Here is a 27,146-nt window from a genome sequence, read left to right as displayed (position 1 = left end):
GGTTGCTAAAGGGCAGGGAGTGGGGGAAATGGGTAAAGATGGTCAAAAGGTACAAACTTTCAGTTATAAGATGAATAAGTTCTGGAGATGTATTATACAGCGTGGTGACTATAAATAACAATACTGTATTGTATATTTGAAAGTTGCTAAGAGTAGATTTTAAAAGTTGTCATCACACACACAAAATTTAACTGTGGGAGGTGGTAGATGTGTTAACTAACCTTATTGTGGTGATCACTACCTAGTATACCTTAAACTTATATGATGTTGTAAGTCAATTATATCTCAATAAAGCTGGGGGAAAAAGAAGTAAGGACAGCCAATGGGCACAGGAAAAGATGCTCAACATCGTTAATCATCAGAGAAATGCAAATCAAAACCACAGTGAGATATCACCTCAGACCGGTCAGAATGACTATCGTCAAAAAGGACACATAACAAATGTTGGCGAGGATGTAGAGAAAACAGAACCCTTGTACACTGTTGGTGGGAATGTAAATTGGTGCAGACACTATGGAAAACAGTATGCGGATTCATCAAAAAACTAAAATTAGAACTACCATATGACCCAGAAATTCCACTTCTGGGTGTATATATATGAAAGAAACAAAATACTAATTCAAAAAGATACATGTGCCCCAATGTTCATAGCAGTATTATTTATAATAGCCAAGGTATGGAAGCAACCTACGAGTCCATCAATAGAGAAAAGGATAAAGAAGCTGTGGCATATATATATATATATATATATATATATATATATATACACACACAAACACACACATATATATACATATACAAACACACACACACACAATGGAATACTACTCGGCCATAAAAAAGGAACGGAATTTTGCCATTTGCAACAATATGGATGGTCCTGGAGAGTATCATGCTAAGTGAAATAAGTCAGAGAAAGATAAATACTTGTACGTGGAATATAAAAAATAAAACAGGGACTTCCCTGGTGGCTCAGTGGTTAGGAATCCGCCTGCTGATGCAGGGGACACGGGTTCAAGCCCTGGACTGGGAGGATCCCACATGCCGTGCAGCAACTAAGCCCGTGTGCCAGAACTACTGAGCCTGTGCTCTAGAGCCCGCGAGCCACAACTACCGAGCCCGCATGCCTAGAGCCGGTGCTCCGCAGCGGGCGAGGCCACCGCAATGAGAAGCCCGCACACCCCAATGAAGAGCAGCCCCCACTCGCCGCAACTAGAGAAAGCCCGTGCGCGGCAACGAAGACCCAATGCAGCCAAAATAAATAAATTTATTTTTAAAATAAATAAATTTATTTTAAAAATAAATAAATAAAACTAGTGAATATAACAAAGAAATAGACTCAGATATAGAGAACAAACTAGTGGTTGCCAGTGGGGACAGGGAAGCGGGGGGAGCCAGATAGGGATATGGGATTAAAAGGTACAAATATATGTGTAAAATAAATAAGCTACAAGGATATGTTGTACAGCACAGGGAATATAGCGAATATAAGTATAAATGGAGTATAAACTTTAAAAATTGTGAATCACTATGTCATACACCTGAAACATATTATTGTAAATCAACTATACCTCAATTTTTTTTAAGTATGCTATTAAAAAAAAGAAACAGAAAAAAAAAACCCAATAAGGATGAACATTTATATGGCGCTTCACAGCTGGACAGGCTTTCACTTACATTATCTCATTGTTATATTATCTCATGAGCAGCATTTCTAAAATGTAAAAAGTATGTCTCTCCGTTTAAAAAAACAAACAACAAACCCTCAAGCCTCTTAGCATCGATTTAAATTATTTCACTGTGTTTCTTGACTTTAACCAAACTAAATATAAGCTAGATATGAAACTTAATAAAAGCCCCTTAAACCTTATGGCACGTAGGTGAGTGTCTGGTTTTGTTGAAGCTAAATTGCCAACACTGGGTTAAATGGCAGATTTAGTCTCCCATTAGATTAAATGGTCTGCGTTGGCTTCTGCATTTGGCCTTGGGAATACTACTGGCAGAGGATGCCTGTGTACCGCGTACATGGTGGGAAACAGCATTAATAACTGCAGAGCTCTTTTGCCACTTCAGGATCATCATTTTAATACTTAACCAAAGTTCTGCCAGGAGCAAGCCTTGAAAGCCATCTCTTAACTGTGGCCATCTAGACCTCTGCCTCTTCCACTTGAAGATGAGGTTCACGTCTTGTTGGACAATTCTCTCCCACGTTGCTCACGCTCCTCCCTGCCGTCCTGTCTCTTCTTGTTATTATTCTCATTATCACCATCCACATCCTCACCCTTCTGCCCCAGAGCCTCCTGACCTTAGGCTTAAAAGACTGCCACCCTACGGTGTCCCAGAAAGGTTAACCACCCGGGAAGGAAAGGGGGCATTTCCCAGAATGGCGTGGCTGCCTCAAAAAGGCAGATCAGGCCATGCACTGGTGTCCAGAGGTGGCACTGGCGTGTACATTGTGAAGCCTGAAAGATGGCAGGCAACACAAGAAGCAAGTTCTTCCTCCGCGTCCGTCCCCTTCTCTGGCCTGGAGGTGTGGCAAGTACAGCCTGAGCTGGGCAGAGCGGACAGGAGCCAACCCACAGCCTTTGTCGCTTGGTAACCACCGGTTGATCCCTCTACCCAGATTTCTCTCTCAGGTGGCTCCAGCCACGTATCTGCCCAGGTTCAGGCCTCTGAGATGGGTCATGTGGGCTCAGCTTGTCTTCCCTGGGATGACTCAGGGCCAGCTGGCTGACGGCCGCCCTCAGCTCCCCTCCCAGTCGTGAGAGGACGTCAGATTCCTTCTGGTTTAGTAAGGGCACTCTTTGAGGCTGCCTTCTGTTACCCATCCATAGTGGAAGTTCTCCTTTAATGAGCAGAGAGACACACCCTTCCCCCAGGTAGGAGGTGGGGTGGCCTTTCACAATGGCCAGCCCACAGGTGAGGGACTGGCCCCAGCAGTCTGAGTGGGACGTGGCCTCCCAAACCTGCTGGGTCAGGCCTCCCCTCCACCCGGCTGCACCTGCTCAGCACCCCACCTGCCCAAGCGGCTGGAGAGATGCTGTGGCTGCAGTGGGAGCAGGCAGAGGAACGGCGGGAGAGCTGGGGTAACCAAGCGCTCTGTGACACTGGCTGGAGCCCAAACGAAGCTGCAGCCGGCCGGGCGGTGCTGGACCACTCCTGTTCCCTCCACTGCTCCACTGAGCCCCGGCCCTGCAGAAGCTGCAGCTCCACGCAGCGCCCCCCAGTTTACAGGCACGCTCGTGTACTGTCTCACCTTCTTTAAACCTACCAGCAGCAGGAAAGCGATATGAACCTTATCTGCAGCTCAGGACAGTTAAGGGACATGTCTGGGTCACGTGCTGCTAAGGGAAAGAATGTGGACTCAACCCCATGAGGCCTGACTCCAAAACCTCTCCATTTTCTACTACAACACTGGTTTTTTAAGCTTCTTTTGAAGAAAGATTTTTTTAACACTGAAAAAGAATATAAAACTCTATGTTCCTCGCTGTACTATCTTTGCGGCTTCCTGTGAATCTATAATTATTTCAGAATAAAAAGTTTAAAAAAAAAACCTATGTGGGGCCTCAGTGTATAGAAATATCAATGAGATACTGTTAAAAATCAGGAGCGTGGCTCCCCTTTCAAGGGCAGCACTGAAAAAGAGCACAGGGGCTCCCGGGGGCTGGAAATGTTCTAGAGCTGGGTTGGTTCCACAGGTGTTTACAGTTTGTAAAAATCATTGAGCTGCACATTTAGGATAGGTGCACTTTTCTATGTAAATGTTAAACTTTAAAAGTTAAAAATATATCAAAGTGGAGGTGCTCTGGTTGAACAGGAAGAGGGGCTGGGATTTGCTCAGCTTCTCTCACCTTCCCCTTAACCCCCTGAGGACTCCAGGGTTCTGCGGGAAAGCAGTTTGGAATCTGGGTCCCGATTCCTCCACATGAGTGGCTGGGTCAGAGGACCGCAGCTCTCCAGGGCCTGAGCTGATGGTTCTAGTGCCATTTTCCATTATCTGGTTACAAACCGTAGCCCTCGGATAAAAACCACCATTCAAATGCATGCGAAGAAAAGTGTAATCCTGGGTGGGGAGGAGACCCCAAAAGGATGCTGAGTGGGAACGCAAAGAGCAGGCTGTAGGTTTCCCACTTGGGTAGGGCAGCCTTACACTGAAACAGTAAACTTAGAGTGAAGGATTTCCAAAGAAAACTGGGTTGTTGTTGTCGTTGTTTAAAAAGGCTTCATGCCTTGAAAGGAGCTGATTCAGACATAATCATAGGAGCTGAAAAGAATGGCCATTCAATACATTCTGCAAGTAAAAAGCACCTGACAATGTAAAACAGACAAGCAAACCTCCCTCATGTTCTGAGTCGGCCATGTACTTCATTTCCACTTGATTTGGCTTTTATGAAGATTTCTGGGTGGACTGTACACTTATGATCAGCATGCTTTAGCAAGTTATTGTTCCCCTCATGCTTGGAGGACATGGCTAACATTTTTTCCTTTAATCCACCGAGTTAATTTCCACTGTTACCTGCCCACTACTGTACCTGGAATGAGCGGTAACTGCCAACACACAGCTAAGGGCAGAAGTTAGCCCAGTGTGAGGTTAACTGGACCAAACTGAAGCCTTTACAGTTTAACAGATCCTCTCAGAGGTCTATGGGAGGAATGCTTAAGTGGGCTCCCCGGAGACTTAGGGAAGTTTGCTATTGACTGTAGCAGGTGCCCCAGTTTTATGTGTCAAACAGTCACTCTCCAGGCTGCAGTGGGATGAAACTGTTAGACGAAGGAGAATCTTTTATGGGCTCCTGTTTCTAGAAGAGGCTACTCCCTGAGGCGTTTAGGAAATGATAAAAAACAGTGAATCAGACTAATGACCCCACCGAGGAGGTGAGGGGCAGTGAGGAGCGGAGAGGAGTGAGGCATGCAGATGTCAGGGCCTCTCTACTTGGTGACGTGGCTTTTCCGGGAAGTTCTTTCCAGTTCAATAGCACTCCACTCTACCTCAAGGAAAGCAGAGTTTTGTTTTACTGAACTTTTAGACTAAGTGAAAATTATTTTTTGGTACATCATTTATCATCGGAGCACCTCAGTCTCTGTGACTTCTACCCAGAGCACTCTGTTTGTTGGGACCCCTCCTCTGTGGAATAAAGGCAGGGAGGTACCAGCTGGTCAAACACACAGCTCTTGTTAGAAAAGCCAACCCCACAGAGACAGCCTTCATCAAAGGGTTCATCTAGTCCAGGAAGGCAATAGCATGGTCCCTCTGTGCTTTCAGGACATCTGGTTTGTTGGGTACAATTGTGAGAGGCTTATTTTAATAATGACATGCTAGAATCCTTCCAGCAAAGAGACCAGCGTGGTAACATGTCTGGGAGCTGTGTCAGTTACAGAGAATGGGCGTGTATAGCCCACAGAATAGAAGACTTACCTGGGGGTAGGGTAGGCCCTGGGGGAAGAGCTATGACCTCTGAGTGGTGGTTCTAATGAGGGGATTGTTCAATACCAAACTCCTAGATAGGGTTTCCCCATGCCCCAGTCACAGATCTAAACACTGCACATAGTATGAATTCATTTAATGCTCATGACAGTCTTACGGGGCACTAAATCTTATTATCATCCTCATTTTACAGATGTAAAAACAAACACAGAGAAGTTAAGTAACTTGCCCAAAGTCACACAGCTACAAATGGTAGAACTGGAATTCGAATCCAGCTTTCTTACTAGCCCAGGGTTTCTCAATCTTGGCACTATTGCCATTTGGGGCTGGGTAATTCTTTGTTGTGGAGGACTGTCCTGTACAATGTAGGATATTTAACAGCATCCCTGACCTCTATCCACCAGCAGCCAGTATCACTCTTTAGTCATGACAACCAAATGTCTCCAGACATCGCCAGATGTTTCTTGGAGGGCAAAATCCCTCAGTTGAGAATCACTAAGCAAGAGTCTTTGGCATGGGACAGCCTGTGTCATGCAGGAGAGGGCATCCCTGATATCCCCTCCAGCTCAGCATGGGGGCCACTGAGGACCTCTCCACCTCGAGGCTTTAATGACGTTCATCCAAATGGAACAGGGTGATTGCACTGGACCTTGTATCTGCCTAGACATGTCCTGGCCCTAGAAGCTAATGTGTAACATTTCCAATTCCGATCTTTTACATTTACTAATTTTGTTGTCATCTGTCCCTGTGTCTCAAATGAAGGCCAGAAAGCAATTCTGACTCACTGGGGCAAAAGCTGAGGAAAGGCCTAAATTTTACACAATAAAAAGGCTTAAATCCTCATAATAATCCTACCGGGGCAGATACTTTTATGCCCATTTTATAGAGAGAAAACGGAGGCTCAGAAAGTTTAGAAACTTGCCCAGAGTCATAGCTAATAAGTAATGGAGCCAATATTTGTAGGCAAATCTGTTGACACCAAAATCCACATGCTTTTTTAAGGGGCACAGGTTGGGACAATCAGAGATAAGCTCAGACACACGATGCTCACTGTCACAGAGCAGGACGGGCAGAGCCTGAGCTGGAGAGCGGGGGTGGACCAAGGGGCAGGGGACCTGCTGCTTCCACCCTCCAGGAAGACGGCATGGTGTCACAGGCTACTGTCGCAGGGGCTGATGTCAGGGCTGGGTAGCACCTTTGGGAGGCTGCGTGCGTGGCCCCCACCCCTTGTCCAGCTCAGGCCCCCTCCTCTCTCTCGTGGGCCACCTGCCTGCTCTACCTTCACCATCTCCCCTCCAGTATCTGCAGAAGTCAATTCTAACCGCCAACCTGCCCATGTCACTCTGTGGCTCTAATCCTCTTTGCTGCCCTCCTCTCAGAGCCAAAGCCCAAACCACCCAAGGCCAGACTCATGCAGCCTCTCGGCCCCCTGACCTTATTTGTGAGTATGTATGTCTCACTGCTTTTCTTTCTTGTTCAAACTCTGGGCGGCCCAGTTGTCTGCTCCCAAGATCTATCTGTGCGGGGCCAGCACAGTGCCTGTCATGTTGTAGGACTCAATAGATTATTTGCTGAATGTATATTTAACAAGCATATAATTTATGTTCTCATTTAAGTCACTGATGAAAACGCCAAGCAGAAGTGGGCCAAGGCAGGGGCAGGTGGCTGTCAGTAGACACCACCCTCTGGGTGATGTCAGGCCCCTCATCCGCACCATCTGGGTCATTCAACCTCCCACCGCCATCCACCTGCCTCTTCATGCAATCAGTGCACCTCCGCACCTCCAGGTCCTGTTCACCAGGCACCATCAGAGCACAGCAAATGCCTGCTAACATCCCTTCAACAGGCGCCTACACGCTCCTTTGCTTTCCCATGCTAAGAACCCTGTTTAAAAAGAAAATGAGTCTCATCTTCATGGAAACTCCTGCCTTTGATGGTCCTTTAAATTCTCAAAAGTCCCTCCGTTATTTTACTACTTATGATCTGATCCTTAGGAAACTGGGAACAAGCTCTGAACACATGGGCCAGGACAGGTGTAATGTTTTTCAACTTTACTAAGGTAACTGACTTTACCACAGAAATTAAAACTGTACAACTTGATGAGTTTGGGCAAATGTTTACCCCATGAAACTATCAACGCAATCAAGATAATGAACATTTATTTCCATAACCCCTGAAGGTTTCCTTGTGCCCTTGTGTAGTCCATTCCTTCCTCTCCCTCCTTCCTGAGGCAGCCACTGATCTGCTCTCTATCACAATAGATTAGTGTGCGTGTTCAAAACCTTGAAATAAATGAAATCATGCATGTATTTTTATGAGAAGGTAACTGGCTTCTTTCAGTCAGCATAATTATTTTAAGGTTCATCCATGTTTGTGCATGTAGTGATTGTTCCTTTTTTTGCTGAGAAACATACCATTATATTGATACACCATAGTTTCTTTATCCATTTACCTATGATGGACATTTGTGTTTTGACCCATATGGAACCATTTCAAATAAGGCTGCTAGGAACATTTCGGTACAAGCCTTCTGTGAACACGTTTTCATTTCTCTTGGGTAAATACCTAGGAATAGAATGGCCAGGTCATTTAGTAGATGGATATTTAACTTGTTTTTTCTTTGTTTTCGGTACGCAGGCCTCTCACTGTTGTGGCCTCTCCTGTTGCGGAGCACAGGCTCCGGACGCGCAGGCTCAGCAGCCATGGCTCACGGGTTCAGCCGCTCTGCGGCATGTGGGATCTTCCCAGACCGGGGCACGAACCCGTGTCCCCTGCATCGGCAGGCGGACTCTCAACCACTGCGCCACCAGGGAAGCCCTGGATATTTAACTTTTTGATAGACTACCAAACTATTTTTCAAAGTAGTTGCACTAAGCTGTCCTGATTACTATAGCTATATAATGTCTTAAAATCAGGTAGAGTAAGTCCTCCAACTTTGTTCTTTTTAAAGTTAGCTTTGGTTATTCTATGTTCTTTACATCTCCATATACATTTTAGAATAAGCTTGTCAATCTTCACAAAAGATCTTCCTGGGATTTTGATTGAGAATATGTTGAATCTGTAGATCAATTTAAGGAGAATATTGAATCCATTTTGAATCAATATTCTCAATATAAGAATCAATATCATTGATTCTTCCAATCAATGAACACAGTAGAGCTTTCCATTTAATTATATCTTTAATTTCTCTCAGCAGTGATTTGTAGTTCTCAGCATGGAAGACTTGAGCATCTTTTATTAGACTTATTTATAACTATTTTATGTTTTGTGGTGCTATTATAAATGGAATTGCTTTTTTAAAATCTCATTTTCCAATTTTTTGCCGCTACTGTATAAGAATACAATTGATTTTCTTGTAATAATTTTGTATTGTGCAACTGTACTAAATTCACTTATTAGTTCTATTAGTTATTTTGTAGATTCTTTGGGATTTTATATATAAACAATCATAACATCTGCAAACAGGGAGAGTTTTATTTGTTCTTTCTTGATCTTTATGCCTTTTATTTCTTTTTCTTACCTGACTGCAATGGCTAGGACCTCTAGTACAACATTGAGTGGAAGTGAAAGCAAGTAACCTTGTCTCGCTTCTGATCTTAGGGAGAAAGTTTAATCTTTTACCATTAAGTAAGGTGTTAGCTATTGGATTTTTTGTAGATGCCCTTATGAACTTGAAGTTTCTAGTTGCTAAGAGTTTTTATCATGAGTGGTGCTGAATTTTATCAAATGCTTTTTTTTGCATTGATTAAAATGATCATATGGTTTTCCTCCTAAGTGTTTCAGTCCATTCAGCCTGCTATATCAAAATGCCAGAGTGTGGGTGGCTATTAAACAACAGAATTTATTTCTCACAGTACTGGAGGCTGGGAAGTCCAAGATCAAGTCACCAGCAGATTCAATGTCTGGTGAGGGCTCACTTCCTGGTTCATATATGTGTATTTGCTGTGTCCTCACATGGCAGAAGGAATGAGGGAGCTCTCTGAGGGTACTAATCCCATTCATGAGGGCTCCACCTTCATGATCTCATCCCTTCCCAGAGGCTCCACCTCCTAATACCATCACTTTGAGGATTAGGTTCCAATATATGAATTTTGGAGAGACACAAACATTCAGTCTATAGCACTAAGACAGGTGTAACTTTACGGAGGTAAGAAAAGGTGTGGAATATGAGATCCTGCCACCACAGAAAGCTCCAGACATCTTGGGGAAGAGGAGTGAAGGTGATATAAGGATTAGAAAGAGCACAAGCTTTTTAGTTAGCCAACATGGCTTTTGAGACCCAGGTTCCACATCTTTCTATAAGCAAGTTAACCTAATGACTTTGAGCCTCAGTCTGCTCATCTGATGGAGGAAATAATACCTACATTGAAAGGTTGTGTGGAGGATTAAAAAGAAAAATACATGCATAGTGGGTAGCATATATAAACAACAGACCCTCTTGCATAAGCTGCTGGATGTGAAACTCTGGAGGCTTTTGTCCTTGGGTAAAGACAAAATGTTCACAACTGTGATGACAAAAACAAACATCCCAATCCAGCTTCAGCTGAAGGTGGCAAAAAATATGTGAATATCTGGATAAAGGTCTCTCTACTTCTTTCTTGTGTGCCTTGATGATCCTGAGTACCAGACATATTAGATTTAAAAATCCATATACATCAAAAATGACATTTTTTTTGGTTAAACAAGATGCTGGTATATCTGAATCCAGAAGATATAGAACCCATCTTTTGTGAGAAGTCCATCTTTTTCAATCATAAGTTAAAAATTTTCCGATGACTAAGTGAATAGTCACAGAACGCCCCCATTTTGATTTCCAATTCAATTTAAAATCTGTCCCTAAAATTATCACAGCAATTGGTGTCATCCAATTCTTGGTTAGCCTACACTAGGAATAGGGTGATTTAGCATATCTCAAAGTGTGTTACATTGAATCAGGAATATGAACAGTGTGACATGAATAAAAGTGTCCTTTTTATTAAGTGGTCAAGTAAATGTGAAAATACCAAGTTTATCATAAACATTCTTTTTAAATCACAGGACTTTAAGATACTAATGTGTAATGTGAACCTCCAAAAGGAATATACACACTGTGGAGTTTTCCAAACATTTGATTTCAGGGCTCTTTGTCAGTTTACTTTCTCTTTTGTTCCAAAAGGAGAAACTTTAGGAAAGCCTGCTGTAGTTTTACTCATGCCTTTGTGGCATCATGTTTCAAAGGTTTTAACCTCCAAATCACACATTTTTTAAAATACTGAGGCACATTCACTCCTTGCAGCCTTCCACAGAGTTCAAGCCTTCGTAGGCTATTACTAAATAGGATTATATCATATTATAGTATAGTATATATTGTTAGGTAGTATTATCCCCAGTTTATGAATGAGAAGAAACCTAACATAAATGCTAATGACTTTGTGTATTTCACCTAAGTTAATCATCTCAACACCCCTGTCATGTCGACATCATTACCTCCATTTGACAGCAGTGGAAGGACGTTAAGTAACTTGTCCGGGGTCACATAGCTAGCGGCAAAGTAAGGAAGGGAGTTCAGTCTTCTGGCACTAGGGTAGAAGGTCATCAGGGTTGCCTGCATCCACCTGAGGTGAGCCGGTCACTAGGACAAAAATGGACAGAGATACCAGTGCAAGTTCTTCCAGGAGGACAGCACCATGCAGGTGCTGCTGACTCATCCCCACCTAACATCTCTCCCAGGTGGGCCCTGGGGGGGAATAGGGAATGAATGCGTAGGTGGTAAAGAACTTCCTGAACAGGAGGGCTTTGTTTTCTGGAGACACCAGATAGTGCCAGGAGGTAATCTGGGTTCCCAAACATGACAGCCTGCCGATTTGTAAGGCTTTTTATGCAGCCCTTGTTGAACTTACTGCTTCCATCTGACTGGTGCATTTAGAAAGGAAGTAGGCAGAAGTCCTTCACTCAGACGTTCACATGAATATTCTTCACTACCCATAGCCCTGCCCAGTTTTTTGTTGTTGTTGTTGTTTTTTGTTTGTTTTTTTTTCTCTTTTCCTTTGCGGTACGCGGGCCTCTCACTGTTGTGGCCTCTCCCGTTGCGGAGCACAGGCTCTGGACGCGCAGGCTCAGCTGCCATGGCTCACGGGCCCAGCCGCTCCACGGCATGTGGGATCTTCCCGGACGGGGGCACGAACCCGTGTCCCCTGTATCGGCAGGCAGACTCTCAACCACTGCGCCACCAGGGAAGCCCAGCCCTGCCCAGTTTTAAGCTGAATAAGAGGGGAAGGGGGGGCAGCCCAAGCCTTGAAAGTACAGGAAATTGTGGGTAGAGGAGAGTGAGGAAAATGTTACCCTGACATTCAAAATGAAAAACTGCTGTAAGGTGGTTACTTGATTGTATTAACTGGCAAGTAATTGCCAGGGTGTGGGGAGGAAAAGACCTCATCACAGGAAGCCAAATGTAATTTAGTAATCCCACTGAGACACTCAAACAGACACTGTCCTCGGATGTTTGGAAATCTGACTTTAAATGTAATCTGTGGGTGGAGGGGGGATCTCAGGTTTACCTTTATTTTGAAGATGCTGAACATGGCCACACTATTCCAGGTTTAGATTTGAACATCTTAATGCTGGGCAAGGAGGGGAGAAACTGGCACTGAGGTGTTAGCTTCCCAAACAAATGATACAGTGTCTTTCCTAGCTGCAAAAACAGTTTGATAAATCAGCTAGTAGCTTTTTTGGTACAGTGGTCCACTTATAAAGGCCACATAGAGTAAGAGGATAAAAGCAGAGATCAAAATGAAAAATTAATCAGAGACTGTAGAAATGGACTTATAAAACAAATGGCACCCAAAATCCAGGTTGGCAGTTTTATCCTCTGTAGGGTCCTGGATCCATTTGGGAATTTGATGAACACGGATGTAAATGCACACGACTTTGTGTAAACCTAAGGTTCTCACTGTCCCACTGGGGCCTCACCATAGACCTTCTGGGCATGTAGAGCCTAGATTTAGAATCCCTAATCTTGGCAGAAACCATTTTTAAACTGGCAAGTGGCATTGATTCTCTCCTTTTGAGATAATTAGCTGAGACAACTTTTAGAGCTACGTCTGGGACTGCTCCAAGAAATCATTTCACTTAATCATCTGAGGTAGTCTATTAAATATTGGCTGTTCTGAAAAATTGGCCTGCAAACTGCCAATACTGGTGACTTATTAGAATTGATAAAAGACAATCACCTACAGGGTGGATTTGGATCCCATTAACCCCTCTTTAGCTGTGGTGCAAATATTGAACACAGTGGCCTGGTGTAATGAGGTGAGGTTTGGGATGGGATCTTCAAATGCCACCAACTATTGATTCCCAGGGAATTGATTTTGTCCTTAGCAAAGCATACAGTGAGATAGGCTGTGTCTCCCTTGTACCTAATTTGATGAAAGTCATCTTCTCCCACGCAGGTCATCAGCAAACAGTGGGGTGGGGGACCTCGGGCTCCAGGGGAAATATTCATGGATTCTCCATCCTGAACTGGAGTTGGGGTACCCCCCCCATCCCTAGACTATGGACTCCCTGTCATGGCCAGGCTCAGAAGGTGAAACTGATGAGGTTTAACACTCTACTCATAGGTCTTGCCTGCCTTTTGGGTTCATTTAAGGAGTGCTAGAGAGAAAGAAGACTTCGTTGACCAGCAACAGAGTCTCTCTTCCTATACCCAAGCAAGGAAGGCACTTCCTAAATCCTTTTGACGTTGCCAGGTCATTCCAGAACAACATCCTCCGAGATGTATTTGGGTCATCCTACCTGGAGCAGGTTCTACTGCCTGCGATGACAATGTTTTCTGAACGAAGATGGGGGCTGGAAGTCTCCTGGTCTGGTGTGTCGTAGTGTACGTGGAAGGTCAGACAAGTTGGGGCTGGCCGAGTCGGGGAAGCTGAGGGTCACCATAACCACACCTCACAGTGGCTCCCCTCCTGGACCAAAATCTGAACGGTACACAGCTGGTGTCTCAGCACACTTCTGCAGGCAGTGGTTTCTGAGCTTGTTTTAAGGGCAGAATGACTGGAGTCCTGCCACTTTGTGGCACACCTTCAATTATTCATAAGTAAACTCAATGATAACTCAGATCTCACCTCACACAAGAGTCTAGATTCTAGTCCACATAAGTGTTTCAGGTTATTTTTAAGAAAAAGTAACACAAAAATTCTTAAAACTGAAAAAAATTATACCATGAACCTAACTTCCCACCCTCTCCACCCTTCCCCACCTCCCACCTCATGAATTAGGAAAAGACTGGAGTTCTTTGCCTTGGGAACAAATCACCCCAATCTAACTTGTGATGTAAAAGCATCATCTCAGAGACATTGGTTTAATGTTTTAAAAGAGAAGTGAAGGACAAAAACAGGGAGGGAGGGAGAGAGAGAGAGAAAAAGGAAGAACTATTTGCATTGGTATTAACTGGATTAAATCTTAATATTGTCTAATTATAGCAGGTATTTCCTTTCGGCCTGGCTTCTTGTTTCTCAAAAATCATAGTGCCTCACCCAGATTTCCATTAAGCCTAACAATTTAAATCTATTTCTAGCAGTCTGAATGGCAGTCTGGTGTGCACTCTGAGATTTCTTTCTATTCAGGTTTTCTGAAAATACTTAAAATGAGAGTTTAAAAACTTATATTTATTTAGGGCTCCCTAGAAATAAGGAGAGGCTGCTGGAGTAATTTTCAGAAGCCAGAGCCATCCTCACCCCAGAACTCTCCTTCCACTGGCTTCTCACAGTGCATCTAATGTTTCCCCATACAGTTATCCAAGAAGTATTTCCAGATGGCAGGAAGACATATTAGAAAGAGGATAGTATGGAAACACAAAAGACCCTGGATAGCCAAATCAATCTTGAGAAAGAAAAATGGTGCTGGAGGAATCAGGTTCCCTGACTTCAGACTATACTACAAAGCTACAGTAATCAAAACAGTATGATGCTGGAGAGGGTGTGGAGAAAAGGTAACCCTCTTGCACTGTTAGTGGGAATGTAAACTGATACAGCCACTATGAAGAACAGTATGGAGGTTCCTTAAAAAACTAAAAATAGAACTACCATATGATCCAGCAATCCGACTACTGGGCATATCCCCTGAGAAAACCATAATTCAAAAAGAGTCATGTACCACAATGTTCACTGCAGCTCTATTTACAACAGCCAGGACATGGAAGCAACCTAAGTGTCCATCAACAGATGAATGGATAAAGAAGATGTGGCACATATATACAATGGAATATTACTCAGCCATAAAAAGAAACGAAATTGAGTTATTTGTAGTGAGGTGGATGGACCTAGAGACTGTCCTACAGAGTGAAGTAAGTCAGAAAGAGAAAAACAAATACCGTATGCTAAAACATATATATGGAATCTAAAAAAAAAAAAAAAAAGGTTCTGAAGAAACTAGGGGCAGGACAGGAATAAAGGCACAGATGTAGAGAATGGACTTGAGGACACGGGGAGGGGTAAGGGTAAGCTGGGACGAAATGAGACAGTGGCATGGACATATATACACTACCAAATGTGGGAAGCAGCCGCATAGCACAGGGAGATCAGTTCAGTGCTTTGTGACCACCTAGAGGGGTGGGATAGGGAAGGTGGGAGGGAGACGCAAGAGGGAGGAGATGTGGGGATATCTGTATATGTATAGCTGATTCACTTTGCTATACAGCAGCAACTAACACACCATTGTAAAACAATTATATTCCAATAAAGATATTAAAATAAAACAAAACAGTATGACACTGGCACAAAAACAGACATATACCTCAATGGAACAGGATAGAAAGCCCAGAAATAAACCCACGCACCTATGGTCAATTAATGGAGGCCAGAATATACAAAGGAGAAAAGACAGTCTCTTCAATAGGTGGTGCTGGGAAAACTGGACAGCTACATGTAAAAGAATGAAATTAAAATGTTCTCTAACACCACATACAAAAACAAACTCAAAATGGATTAAAAATCTTAATGTAAGACCATATACTGTAAGACTCCTAGAGGAAAACATAAGCAGAACACTCTTTGACATAAATTGCAGAAATATCTTTTCAGATCCATCTCCTAGGGTAATGGAAATAAAAACAAAACTAAACAAATGGGACCTAATCAAGCTTATAAGCTTTTGCACAGCAAAGAAAACCATAAACAAAATGAAAAGACAACCTACGAACTGGGAGAAAATATTTGCAAATGATGTAACCGACATGGGCTCAATATCCAAAACATACAAACAACTCATACAACTCAATAGCAAAAAAACAAACAACCCAAGCAAAAAATGGGCAGAAGACCTTAATAGACATTTCTCCAAAGAAGACATACAGATGACCAAGAGGCACACGAAAAGATGCTCAACATTGCTAATTACTAGAGAAATGCAAATCAAAACTGTAGTGAGCTATCACCTCACACCAGCCAGAATGGCCATCATCAAAAAGTGTACAAATAATAAATGCTGGAGAGGGTGTGGAAAAAAAGGAACCCTCCTACACTGTTGGTGGGAAGGTAAATTGGGGCAGCCACTATGGAGAAGTGTGTGGAGGAGACTTAAAAAGCTAAAAATAGAGTTATCATATGATTCAGCAATCCCACTCCTGGGCATATATCCAGAAAAGACTAAAACTCTAATTCGAAAAGATACATGCCAATATTCATTGCAGCACTATTTACAATAACGAAGACATAGAAGCAACATAAATGTCCATTGACAGATGAATGTATAAGGAAGATGTGGTATATATATATATATATATATATGTATGTGTGTGTGTGTGTGTGTGTGTACATAAAAGCAATGGAAAATTACTCAGTCATAAAAAAGAATGAAATAATGCCATTTGCAGCAATATGGATGGACCTAGAGATTGTCATACTAATGAAGTCAGACAGAGAAAGACAAATATCATATGATATGGCTTATATGTGGAATCTAAAAAAAGAAAAAAGATACAGATGAACTTATTTACAAAACAGAAAGAGACTCACAGACATAGAAAAGAAACTTATGGTTACCAAAGGGGAAGGGGGCGATAAATTAGGAGTTTGGGATTAACATATACACACTACTATATATAAATTAGATAACCAACAAGGACCTACTGTATAGCACAGGGAACTATACTCAATATTTTGTAATAACCTATAAGGGAAAAGAATCTGAAATATATATATATATCATACTGTACACCTGAAACTAACATGACATTGTAAAAAAATATTCACAACAACAACAAAAAAGAAAGAGAATAGACTTGGGAGTGAAACAAGCTTAGACTCACATCCTAGTTATTCCACCACTTATTAGCTGGTAACCTTAGAAAATTATATAGCCTCTTAAGACACTCAGTGTCCTCTCTATATAAATGACTGTTACATGTATTAGTTTGGGTCTGAATAATAAAACTGATGCTATATGAAATCATCTAATAGATAATAGTACTCAATGCATGTTGATTTCAGTGTTAGTCAGGAAAACAGAAACTGGCATGTCAGGATATAAAACAGGAGGAATTTAATGCAAGAAATTGATTACACAGGTGATGGAAAAGGCTAGGAAGTCAACCAGGGACAATGAGGCAACTCAGAGATCAGCAACAGTAGGAAGCCACCACTGCCTGAGGCTGGGAGAACACAGGGATGAGGCAGCTCTCCAAGACCAGGCACCAAGGTCACTGGGAGGAAACTGGGGCCACAGCAGGAGTCAGGGTCATAGGAAAAATGTGGCAGTTGCCAGAGATGACATCCAAGCCAGAGAAGGAGGGGAAGAAATACCATGCTTCCTCCCACCCCCATCCACCCTCCAGCCTCTTGCCAAAGCCTCCAGTTGGCAGCACCAGGCCAGCAGCCCACTGACCCAGCACCCGGGGAAGCACAGCCTGCAGAGCACACTGCCTGCCATGCAGAACAGAGGGGAGGATGAGGAATGGGCCTGGGGGCAAGCAGGCCCAGCCAGCAGTGGAGACCAGAAGTCCTGAACGCCCCTGGCCTCCCCATGCTGGAGCCTTTCCAGGCTCAGAGCTGCCGTATCCCTGGCTGCAGGCCTCAGGCATTGCCTCTGCTCTCCTTCTCTCTTTAGAGCTGTCACCACCTTCTGTCACCCTCTAAACTGACCCCGGGGTACACAGAGCTCCCTCCCTCTTTCTAAGCAGGGCTTCCAGAAGGCAAACACACAGCCCCCACTCCAAACCCATCACATTGGGCAGGGTGGGCTGGGCAGCAGCTAGAGCGAAGGCATATGGAATTTCAAGGGCCAACAGGCACAGTGCTGCCCTCAGGCCTGGGCTGGGGGGCCGCTGCTCTGGACTTCACCTTTAAAGTCCAGGATTCCAAAAGCCAAGGAGAACTGGCTACCACCCCCCTGCTCTGGGTGTCCAGGACACCTGAATTCCCTGCCCGAACAGCCTAGAGCATGTTTACAGGTCCTGACAGGCCTGTCCCCTGGTCTGGCCTCTCAAGTGTAGACCAGGCCCACAGCCCATCGTTAGACCCACGGGGTGACCATCTGCAGGGGCGTGGGTGTTGTGGCTGTGACGTAGACTACACACCATGGCTGGGGTGGCCACACCCCTGCATGTGAAGCCCCATGGTGAGGGATGTATCTGGGGCATGAAAAGAAGGGGCACAGTCTGCACGCCAGGGGCTGGGGCCATGGCCAGCTCTTTCTATGCATGATGCTCCAACACAGAATTTCAAGGAGTTCTAGATTTGAACCTGGCCTTCCAGGTGGTTATGAAAGTGTAGCTTTTGAGTTTTGAGGCTAGAACATATTTATTTAGCAGTTGCTAGCTTGATTTGTAAGTTTCACGTATCGAGGTGGGGGGGGGGCTGCCATTTATACTCCTGCCACATGTGTTAAGGGTGCACCTGGGCCAGAGTGGGCTTGTTCTTTAACCAAAGGTTGGGCTCTGATAGTTTGGGGCTTAGGCAAAGAGGGAAGAGGAGGTGGGCCCAGACCCACAGATGCTCACAGGCCAGGGATGAGGGAGGGCTCCACGCCCAGGCAGGGAGGTAGGTCTAAGGCTTCTGAGTCTGGTGTCTGCAGCCCTCTAAAGAGAACTCCCTTAGGCTTTGAGAGACGGCATACTCTCTGGTTTTTTTTACACTAACATTTATGGAATATGGCAGACTTTGTTCTAAATATATTTCATGGATTGTCACATTTAATCCTCCTGTAAGGCGGGTAATATTATCATTCCATTTCACAGATAAGAAAACAGACAAGATTAAGCAACTTGCCCAAGGCACAGCTGGGATTCAGGCTGCGGAGTCCAAGTCTCAAGTCAGGCTCTTAACTGTACCCTACACTGCCTCCCACTCTGTGAGAACCGTGTGTGCATGTCCAGGGCTCCATCGAGAACTTGAAGAAGCCTCTGACCCTCCCCACTCCCCAGCCGTAGAGAGACCACTTGCTGTCATTCTCCCACACATTTAAAGACAGTTTTTGCGTCCTCATCTAAGCCTTCTCTTTTCCTGGCTGAACGTGCCCATCTTTTTGCTTTTCCTCATGTGACAGAGCTTCTACGATCTTTACCACCCAGCTTGCTCCTTAGTGGGGTCCCTCCATCCTGCCTCACTGTCTCTTTCGAAGTGTGGGGCCCAGACCTGAAACCCATATTCAAGTTGTCTGATCTGCCCTGTGTGAGCAGAATTAGGAAATCGTTTCTCTCCATCATCCCCATACAAACACAGCAAAAGACGGGATTAGCTTTGGGGGCAGCCAGACCCTCTTCACAAACATTTGCTGGACACCCACGCTGGGAATGAGGGAGCCCCTGCCCTCAGGTAGTGCATGGTCCTGTGAAGGAGGCAGGTGGGAAAATTGGTCATCTGAACAAAACGTGGTGAGTGCCGCGAGGGGCCACAAGGAGCGAGTGCTCTGGGACAGGGTCCTCAGGATCCCGAGAGGCTCCACCCAGATGGAGCTGCCAAACCAGGTATTTAAGAGTAATCTATCAGGTGATCTAGAGGGAGTGGGAACAGTGCGTGCAGAGGCATGGAGGTGTGCAAGGACATGGCACACTCCAGATCCCATCCAGTGACTGGTAGCCAGATCACATCTGGATCTGACCCTATGGAAATATAGAGCATCCTGAAGGCAGAGGAGGGCCATGAGCCTCTTACCATGGCTTGATTCCTATTAACTCATAGGGAGCTTTTAGTCCACTAAAAGCCTTGAGTCCTTTTCACCCTGGGTCATAGACTTGTTAAACCCAAGTCCATAATTTTCTATTTGTCCCAAGTAAGTTTCATACTATTAGATCCTGCCCATTATTTCAGTCTGCCTGGGTCCTTATTTCTGCTTCTAAACTGTTCATTATCTCTCCCAACGCTGCATCATCTACCCTTGATGTTATTGATAAAATATCCACAACAGCAGGCTCGGGGCAGAGACTTGGTGCCACCACTACAGACCTCCTCCGAGTTACCATCAATCAGCAGTCCTCAGGTTATACATTTAATCAGCTACCAGTTCTTCCAAATAAAAGCATCTCTAGCTCAGTTTTCCGATTTTGTCCACAAGGAAGTCATGAGACATTATCAGCTGGCTTGCTGAGATCCAGATACACCACGTCATCAGCGTTTCCCTGCTCCACCAGCCCGGCAGCCCCATTAGAAGAGGAAATGACGTGAGACCCACATGATTTGTGTCAAGTGGACCCTGGAGCTCTTTTGGGATCTGTGCTCCTATTTTTAAGGGGCACAAACCATTTGCTCAATGGCATACACTATAATTTTATTGGGGCTCCCTCATACCTGTGGGATTCTGCAGTTTGCAGAATCTAAAGTGTCCTCCCTTTTGAAAACTAGGACTTTTGCCCGCACTTGGGGTTCTCTCACGTTTGCTATGGTCTGTGAAAGATTAACAACAGCCACGGAGCAAGCTGGGTGCCCTCACTCTCCCAGGCCCGGGCTTGGGCTGGGTGCACTGGTTGGGGAAGGGGATCTGGACTCCCTTCCAACCCTGTCCTGCTCCTCAGGTATCTTCTCACAAACCCTGGGTTCCAATCCCAACTCAGTAAAGCTATTTTTTTCCTCTCCAGATGGAAGATTATTTTTGAAAGAGAAAAGGGCAATAGGAGTTTGGCATTTTGTCATACTCTCTTTGGTGCTTTGTACTGCAGGCTAAAGAGTTTGAACTTGATGTGGTAAGCAAAGAAGTCACTGAAGATTTTTGAAAGACGGAGTGACGTGATCCTATTTTAGGTGAGAAGTTTTAAGGTTTTTGACTGTTTCACATCACTAATAATTGCTCTTAGCATCAACACTGAACACTAGCAGTTGCCTATAAGCATGACAGGCAGTGCAAATATATACTAGCTAAGGTGGACTATTTTATCTTTAGAGTGAGGCAGAAAGGGGAAGGGGCTATAAGTAGGATTTGGAGTCCGACAGACCTGGGTTTAAATACCAACTCCATCATTTAAAGGCCAGGGACCTTAAACAAGCATCTTACCACCTCTAGGCCTCAGTTTTCTCATCTGTAAAATGGGAATAAATAATTGTACCCTCCTCACAGAGTGGGTTATGAGGATGGAGATAATGAGTGTCAGTGCCTGGCTCCACAGAGAGAGTAAGTGCTCAATAAGCTGTCCTTCATTGGAATCCTTCAGCTGCAGTGTTATGATTACACAGTGGTTACCTTGCACGATTCCCAAGAGCCCCAAGACCAGAGGGTGTACTCCTAAAGCAGCCTGAGGGGAGTGGGGCTCCGTGGAAGCAGCTGCTGCCCAGACGTGGAGGTGGTGCCTGCTTGCTGCACGGCTCTGAGCTGATGCCTGCCAAGGCAGGGCCCCGACCCCTGAGTGACCTGCAGGGGAGGCTGGCACCAAATTTCTAGAGTCCTGGTCTCCCGTCCCACCCTAATTGGCTCCACCTGGATGTGTGTTTTGTCAGGAGTGGTAGGGTTAATGGCTGGAAGAACTGGTTTTAAAATGCACTCTCAGGAGTTGGTCTGGGTGACTCTTCAGAGGAGACTGGAGCCTGAACGGGAGGCGCCAGGCCCTAGAACTGGCGTGCACCACAGGGCCCTGCTTGAGGTACCCACAGTTTCCTGCACGTGTGGCCTATCACCCCCCACACACCTGGGTTACTTCCTCCCACCCGGTGTGGGTGTGCAGAGAAGGCAAATGAAATAGGCCTGGGGAGGACTTGTTGGGGAGGTGCCAGCCACCCCTCATCCTACTGTCATTGCAAGTTGAGCAGAATGGCTTTGGATAGTGCACAAGCCTACTCCGACTTCTAGCCCGGGAAGAGGGCCCGTTCAGGCCATCAGCTTATCCTGGCCAGAAGTAGCCACATTTTCTTTTCACTGAACAATCTCCATCCCAATGCTCAGTTCTTTCACTACAACATGAATTCTCCCATACCCGCTTCAACCCTGTCAAGAATCCCGGAACTTTCTAAACACTAACATAGCATCCTGGGCAAAACGCCGAGGGCTTCCACAGGATGACTCGTTCAGTCCCCACCCTATGCCTATGATGTGAGTACTATTACTGCCCCCATTCTACAGATAAGGAAACTGAGGCACTTGAGAGCTCAGGTACCTTGCTCAAAGCCACATAGCTAAGCAAGTGGTAGAGATAGGATATGAACTCTTGAAATCTTGCCCTACACTGTATTCTATTTCCTCTCTTGTGATAAAAAGTTGGGGACTTGGAGACCTGGCAGGGACAACTGCCAGTCACTGAGCCTCAATCCACATCCTCTAGGCAACTTATCCAAGTAAAAATAACCCCAGACTCTCTAGTGACCAGGTTAATTTGGACCTCCAGGACCTCTGGAGCAGGATGTAGGCAGAGCAGAACCCACTCTGTCCCCGACCCTCACTGCACGCACGCGCGCACACACACACACACACACACACACACACACACACACCCCTCGTTCTCCTCTTGCGTCCGGGCAGCAGCCATAGCCCTTGGCCACTGGAGCATTAACTCTTTTTTGAAAATGTGGTAAAATAAATATGTATATTATATCTATCTATCTAAATAGATAGATATATAAAATATACATATGTAACAAAATTTACCTTCTTAACCATTTTTTGGTGGATAGTTCAGCAGTGCTAATATATTCACATTGTTGTGAAACAGATCTCCAGACCATTTCCAACTTGCAAACCTGAAACTATACCCCTTAAACAGCAATCTCCCTTTTCCCTCCCCCTTCACCAGACCCTAGAAACTACCAGGTACCTTTCTGTCTCTCTGAGTTTGACTACTTTAGATACCTCATATAAGTGAAATCATCTGGTATTTTGTCTTTTTGAGATGGGCTTATTTCATTTAGCATAATGTCCTCTGTGTTCACCATATTGTAGCATGTGACAGGATGTCCTTCCTTTTTTTTTAATGATTAATTTCTTTTATTGCTGATTTAAAAACATAATATGAAAAGACTTTTCACTCTCCCTTCTCATAAAATGTCTATTTAAAACCGCTTCCAGCCAACTTCTACACTATCTTCCCAACACCGCATAACCACACTCTCCATCCCCACCCACCCCCGGCCCCCCAAGCTCTATGTGACTGCACAGAATCACAGGACACTCTCTTCTGCTAAACATCTAGAATGGCATGGAATGCTCTCGACACACCGTTTACAACCCACAGAACTCGAGCAAAGCGTCCTTTCATTTGGCCGCATCACAGAATTTCCTGGCTTGTGATCTGATCTTTTTCTAGCATGTGATTCCAGCAAACTGACCCATTATGCCTAAATTTAAGTTGCAAATATTTCTATGCCCAGAGCCAATTTCCTCTAATTGCATCTTGTCTTTTTTTTTTTTAACATCTTTATTGGAGTATAATTGCTTTACAATGTTGTGTTAGTTGCTGCCGTATAACAAAGTGAATCAGCTATACGTATACATATATCCCCATATCCCCTCCCTCTTGCATCTCCCTCCCACCCTCCCTATCCCACCCCTCTAGGTGGTCAAAAGCACTGAGCTGATCTCCCTGTGCTATGCGGCTGCTTCCCACTAGCTATCTATTTTACATTTGGTAGTGAATATATGTCCATGCCACTCTCTCACTTCATCCCAGCTTACCCTTCCCCTTCCCCGTGTCCTCAAGTCCATTCTCTACATCTGCATCTTTAACTCTGTCCTGCCCCTAGGTTCTTCAGAACCTTTTTTTTTTTTTTTTAGATTCCATATATATGTGTTAGCATATGGTATTTGTTTTTCTCTTTCTGACTTACTTCACTCTGTAGGACAGTCTCTAGGTCCATCCACCTCACTACAAATAACTCAATTTTGTTTCTTTTTACAGCTGAGTAATATTCCATTGTATATATGTGCCACATCTTCTTTATCCATTCATCTGTTGATGGACACTTAGGTTGCTTACATGACCTGGCTATTGTAAATAATGCTCCAGTGTACATCGTGGTATATGACTCTTTTTGAATTATAGTTTTCTCAGGGTATATGCCTAGTAGTGGGACTGCTGGGTTATATGGTAGTTTTATTTTTACTTTTTAAAGGAAACTCTACACAGTTCTCCATAGTGACTGTATCAATTTACATTCCCACCAACACTGCAAGAGAGTTCCCTTTTCTCCACACCCTCTCCAGCATTTATTGTTTCTAGATTTTTTTGATGATGGCCATTCTGACTGGTGTGAGATGATATCTCATTGTAGTTTTGATTTGCATCTCTCTAATGATTAATGATGTTGAGCATTCTTTCATGTGTTTGTTGGCAGTCTGTATATCTTCTTTGGAGAAATGTCTATTTAGGTCTTCTGCCCATTTTTGGATTGGGTTGTTTGTTTTTTTTATATTGAGCTGCATGAGCTGCCTGTATATTTTGGAGATTAATCCTTTGTCAGTTGCTTCGTCTGTAAATATATTCTCCCATTCCAAGGGTTGTCTCTTGATGCTGTTTATGGTTTTCTTTGCTATGCAAAAGCTTTTAAGTTTCATTAGGTCCCATTTGTTTATTTTTGTTTTTATTTCCATTTTTCTACGAGGTGGGTCAAAAAGGATCTTGCTGTGATGTACGACATAGAGTGTTCTGCCTATGTTCTTCTCTAAGAGTTTTATAGTGTCTGGCCTTACATTTAGGTCTTTAATCCATTTTGAGGTTTTTTTTGTATATGGTGTTAGGGAGTGTTCTAATTTCATTCTTTTACATGCAGCTGTCCAGTTTTCCTAGCACCACTTATTGAAGAGGCTGTCTTTTCTCCACTGTATATTATTGCCTCCTTTATCAAAGATAAGGTGACCAGATGTGTGTGGGTTTATCTCTGGGCTTTCTATCCTGTTCCATTGATCTATATTTCTGTTTTTGTGCCAGTACCATACTGTCTTGATTACTGTAGCTTTGTAGTATAGTCCAAAGTCAGGGAGCCTGATTCCTCCAGCTCCCTTTTTCGTTCTCAAGATTGCTTTGGCTATTCCAGGTCTTTTGTGTTTCCATACAAATTGTGAAATTTTTTATTCTAGTTCTGAGAAAAATGTCATTGGTAGTTTTGATAGGGATTGTACTGAATCTGTAGATTGCTTTGGGTAGTACAGTCATTTTCACATTGTTGATTCTTCTAATCCAAGAACATGGTATATCTCTCCATCTGTTTGTATCATCTTTAATTTCTTTCATCAGTGTCTTATAGTTTTCTGCATACAGGTCTTTTGTCTCCTTAGGTAGGTTCATTCCTAGGTATTTTATTCTTTTTGTTGCAATGGTAAATGGGAGTGTTTCCATAGTTTCTCTTTCAGATTTTCATCATTAGTGTACAGGAATGCAAGAGATCTCTGTGCATTAATTTTGTATCCTGCTACTTTACCAAATTCATTGATTAGCTCTAGTAGTTTTCCGGTGGCATCTTTAGGATTCTCTATGTATACTATCATGTCATCTGCAAACAGTGACAGCTTTACTTCTTCTTTTCTGATCTGGATTCCTTTTATTTCTTTTTCTTCTCTGATTGCTGTGGCCAAAACTTTCAAAACTATGTTAAATAATGGTCGTGAGAGTGGACAACCTTGTCTTGTTCCTGATCTTAGAGGAAATGGTTTCAGTTTTCCACCATTGAGAATGATGTTGGCTGTGGGTTTGTCATATATGGCCTTTATTATGTTGAAGTAGGTTCCCTCTATGCCCACTTTCTGGAGGGTTTTTGTCATAAATGGGTGTTGAATTTGTCAAAAGCTTTTTCTGCATCTATTGAGATGATCATATGGTTTTCTCCTTCAATTTGTTAATATGGTTTATCACATTGATTGATTTGCGTATATTGAAGAATCCTTGCATTCCTGGAATAAGCCCCACTTGATCATGGTATGATCCTTTTACTGTGCTGTTGGAATCTGTTTGCTAGTATTTTGTTGAGGAGTTTTGCACCTATGTTCATCAGTGATATTGGCCTGTAGTTTTCTTTTATGTGACATCTTTGTCTGGTTTTGGTATCAGGGTGATGGTGGCCTCATAGAATGAGTTTGGGAGTGTTCCTCCCTCTGCTATATTTTGGAAGAGTTTGAGAAGGATAGGTGTTAGCTATTCTGTAAATGTTTGATGGAATTCACCTGTGAATCCATCTGGTCCTGGGCGTTTGTTTGTTGGAAGATTTTTAATCACAGTTTTAATTTCAGTGCTTGTGATTGGTCTGTTTATATTTTCTATTTCTTCCTGGTTCAGTCTCAGAAGGTTGTGCTTTTCTAAGAACTTGTCCACTGCTTCCAGGTTGTCCATTTTATTGGCATATAGTTGCCTGGAGTAATCTCTCATGATCCTTTGTATTTCTGTAGTGTCAGTTGTTACTTCTCCTTTTTCATTTCTAATTCTGTTGATTTGAGTATTCTCCCTTTTTTTCTTGATGAGTCTGGCTGGTGGTTTATCAATTTTGTTTATCTTCTCAAAGAACCAGCTTTTAGTTTTATTGATCTTAGCTACTGTTTCCTTCATTTCTTTTTCATTTATTTCTGCTCTGATCTTTATGATTTCTTTCCTTCTGCTAACTTTGGGGGTTTTTGTTCTTCTTTCTCTAATTCCTTTAGGTGTAAGGTTAGGTTGCTTATTTCAGATGTTTCTTGTTTCTTGAGGTAGGATTGTATTGCTATAAACTTCCCTCTTAGAACTGCTTTTGCTGCATCCCATAGGTTTTGGGTCATCGTGTTTTCATTGTCATTTGTTTCTAGGTATTTTTTGATTTTCTCTTTGATTTCTTCAGTGATCTCTTGGTTATTTAGTAGTGTATTGTTTAGCCTCCATGTGTTTTTATTTTTCACAGATATTTTCCCTGTAATTGATACCTAGTCTCATAGTGTTGTGGTCGGAAAAGATACTTGATACAATTTCAATTTTCCTAAATTTACCAAGGCTTGATTTGTGACCCAAGATATGATCCTGGAGAATGTTCCATGAGCACTTGAGAAGAAAGTGTATTCTGTTGTTTTTGGATGGAATGTCCTATAAATATCAATTAAGTCCATCTTGTTTAATGTATCATTTAAAGCTTGTGTTTCCTTATTTATTTTCATTCTGGATGATCTGTCCATTGGTGAAAGTGGGGTGTTAAAGTCCCCTACTATGATTGTGTTACTGTCAGTTTCCCCTTTTATGGCTGTTAGCATTTGCCTTATGTATTGAGGTGCTCTTATGCTGGGTGCATAAATATTTACAAGTGTTATATCTTCTTCTTGGATTGATCCCTTGATCATTATGTAGTGTCCCTCTTTGTCTCTTGTAATGGTCTTTATTTTAAAG

Source organism: Delphinapterus leucas, chromosome 12 (genome assembly GCF_059928025.1).
Source record: "Delphinapterus leucas isolate spDelLeu-1000000601 "Yukka" chromosome 12, BTC_Dleu_Yukka2, whole genome shotgun sequence".
Taxonomy (NCBI): Eukaryota; Metazoa; Chordata; class Mammalia; order Artiodactyla; family Monodontidae; genus Delphinapterus; species Delphinapterus leucas.
This window is presented reverse-complemented; position numbering follows the sequence as displayed.